Source organism: Populus trichocarpa, chromosome 11, assembly GCF_000002775.5.
Source record: "Populus trichocarpa isolate Nisqually-1 chromosome 11, P.trichocarpa_v4.1, whole genome shotgun sequence".
NCBI lineage: Eukaryota > Viridiplantae > Streptophyta > Magnoliopsida > Malpighiales > Salicaceae > Populus > Populus trichocarpa.
The window spans coordinates 2,370,788-2,374,403 of NC_037295.2; the positions used below are offsets into that span (position 1 = coordinate 2,370,788).

At 32.1% G+C, this 3,616-nt stretch overlaps 1 pseudogene; it reads left to right on the forward strand.

The window, feature by feature from the left end:
- Positions 1-1,514: 1,514 nt before the first annotated feature.
- Positions 1,515-3,476, forward strand: LOC127904049 (cytochrome b5-like; annotated as a pseudogene).
- The last annotated feature ends 140 nt before the right edge of the window (positions 3,477-3,616 follow it).

Below are 3,616 nucleotides of genomic sequence, written 5' to 3' on the forward strand. Positions count from 1 at the left end.
AAGTGTGGTTGCGGTTGTTTTTTAAAATGTTTTTCACTCGGAAATGTATTAAAATAATATTTTTTTTTATTTTTTAAAAATTATTTTTGACATCAGTGCATCAAAATAATCTAAAAATACAAAAAAATATTAATTTGAAGTAAAAAAAATAAAAAAAAATAATTTTTTTTTAAAAAATTTTTAAAACACAAAAACAAATAGTTTAGTAATGCAAGTAATCTTTATGTTGAAATTAATTAGTGTTTTTTATATATATTTTTGCAACACAAACATACACCAAATTATATACAACAACCTTTCCACCTTGCAATACCAAACAACAAATTGGCATCTTTCGTCACAAGACAATTCTCTTGAAATGAATTATTTGATATCATTCTTTTTAGTTCTTTCCTCATCAAATTAATTTCTTTACTCATTGGATTCTACCAATTTCAAAAATTCCAAATTTATTATTTTTTATTAGGATGCTAATTTTTTTAAAAGTATTTTTTTATTAAAATTCATCATAATAATATTTTTATTATTTTTAATATTAAATATATCAAAATAATCTAAAAACATAAATTTTAAAAGCTGTTACAAACCACACCTATATCTAAACAAAAACTTAAGGATTCTTAATTGTTTTTTAATTAATGGTTTTGTCTACTCTGCGTTCCCAGGAGAAAAGGTTGACTCCAAAAATATTAATTTATAGAGGTTTGATTGTATAATACAAAATCTTTTCTACCATTATTTTTTATATCATGGTATTTTCAAACTAATTTACATATAAACTCAGATCTAATTTTCCCCTCCAATGATTTATAAAGAAAAATATATTTTTTAATTTATAAGTTTAAAATTAAAAATTAAAAACTTTCATTAAGTTCATTGAATACTGGACTATGCAGCATAAACTATCATATCTCATGTGTATGGATGCGGCAATCAAATCTTGAGTGGCTGACACACGCAAATATTCATAGCATTTGTAATTTTTCTAACTTTGTTGCAAATTAAGATGGAAAAATTTTCTTACTTAATTCATCGAATTAATAAATTAATCATATCCTAATTATGCTTCTTTGTTTTTTCTAATATAGTGTACAATCTCTAAATACGGCATCTAAAATGGGAGAGTCCACCAAACCATGATTCGTCGTCTTGCCAGCTGCCACTCTCTCGAGTTTTATAAAATACTATAAAGCATAATCCAAGGTTAGTAGAGCTCCATAAACTTTTGTCAAAAGCCAAGAGATAGAGGCAGCCTCCCGCATCTTACAAGTTACAAGACGTCTTTCATGTAAGCAAGATAGATTCTTCATGGTGTCTTTTTTTTTAGCCATATTCTTAATCGCCTGTTTTGATGATCTTTCGTTGTTTTTGTGATGGGTTTCTGTGATTAATAAGGGTCTTCTTCTTTTTTTACCTTTTTTTTATGTGGATCTTTCTTTTTTGTGGAAATCTGAAGGGTTTTGGTTGTAGATATTTGTGGGTTTTGAATGCTTTTTGTGGTTTTGTGATCAGTATTTGTGAAAGATATGGCTTCTTCAAAGGTTTACTTATTTGATGAGATTTCCAAGCACAACAAACCAAGGATTGCTGGCTTATTATCTCTGGCAAGGTCAGATCTCCTTCTCAAAGTTTCATTTTTGTACCTTTTGTGACTAAGAAGGGAAATTCTGTTTGGTTGCTGAGAAAATTTTGTGTGAGATTGCAAGATGGGAACTTTGACCTTTTGTTTTGCCTCTTTGGATTTTTTTCTTAATTGAAAATTAAATCTTTGCCTCTGCTATCGTTTCTATTGCATGATTAAGAGCTGAAGTTTGTTTTTATGCTTATAATTGCAAAGTCTGTTCCTTTATTATGCTTTATGAACCAAGTGCCACCTCTTCTGTGGAAGGAAAAATTACTTAGGCTATGTTTGGCTGCGCGGTTTTACCTGTATTCGTCAAAATTAGAAAATAAAAATTTATTGAATTTTTTTTTATGTTTAAGATTGTTTTCATGTGAGTTGTGAAAAATAATTTTTTAAAAAAACAAAAAACATTATTTTGATATGTTTTCGAGCGAAAAGTATTTTGAAAAACAACCCTCGTCACACTCCCAAACACAATTTAAACCTATCAAAGCAATGCTACAGTGCGCTCTCATCGCATGGTTTGTATCAACCTTGGATCCCATATTAATTTGTGAAGTGTGTAACAGAATAATTCCCTTATGGAAGGGGTAAAGAGGAAGGCCTTGAGAAGCTAACTTGCATTATATTTGGCAAAATCACTTTGATAGGTCTTCTATGATGATTTTGGAAGAGTAACGCCTGTACATAATACATATGGTCATTCACCTTGTTTTTAATATCTGTCAGTGCAATATCTGATTGCTTAGTGATACACTGATATTTATCTCTTGCATGGAAAACTGGAGTTATGGTAATTACTCTTTGCAGTAGGATGTGAACTGCCCGCACTACTCTTTTTCATTGATATGAAAAATAACGCCAATGTGTGTTTGCAATGGAATCTGTACTTGATTCTTTGTTTCTTTTTATTTAATTGTTTATTGAAGTTTTGAGCATTATACTCAGGTGTATGATGTCACCTCGTTCATGGATGATCACCCCGGAGGCGATGAGGTTTTGCTGTCATCAACAGGTTGGTTCTGATATCTGTTCTGTAAACCTCTTAAATTTTAGCACGAAGAGTTTTTAGAGGAACCAAGCCTGCCCTCTTGAACTCATTCTGTGTGTTACTTAACAGTACAAAAACCCAAATTCAACCACCTATTCCAAGTTACTTGCATGAACTCTCTCATTTATTTTACAGGGAAAGATGCAACAAACGATTTTGAGATGTGGGTCACAGCGATGATGCTAGAGAGATGATGGAAAAGTATGTCATTGGTGAGGTAGATGTAACAACAGTCCCAACAAAACGCCTCTACGTAGCACCAGGTTTGGGAGGAACAAACCCTAAAGACGATAAGCCTGGGTTTCTGATTAAGATCTTGCAGCTACTCGTGCCCCTCCTGATCTTGGGGCTTGGCTCTTGCCGTCCGAACCTACACCAAAAAAGAATAGAGGCTATGATTTATCAATATCTATCTTTTTAAGGGGTTAGATGGGGGATTCAATCAGTTTAATTCTTAAAACACTCTTTTGTTTTGTTCCTCCGTTGCATTGTGTTTGTGCTTGAAGTTAGCTAGGGGTCCATAATTGAACCCATTGGTATTTATTTGGAACAGTTAGTCACTTGTAAGTGGTAACTGGACATGTTCTGATTTTGTTGGTTGATAAACAGGAGCTTTCCACTTTTGAAATCTTTCTTTCCATTGTTCTTTCTGTAGCAACGGGGATAAATATTGGTTTTCATGATATCAGGAGGTACCTTGTAAACCGAAGGCATTGCAATGGGTGTGAAAATCTTTTCAAAAGCTGTGTAAAAGTCTCAACTGGATCTCTGCAATATCTGAATAAACTTCACATTTTCGAACTCTCGGCAATATCTGAATAAATTTCTAAAGCGAAATTGCAACATTTTCGAACTAATTGGGACCAATGGCACCATCTGGTTTGGGTTGAATTTGCTTTTGAAACTATTAGATGATGCCTCCTAGTTGAGGAAACAATTTG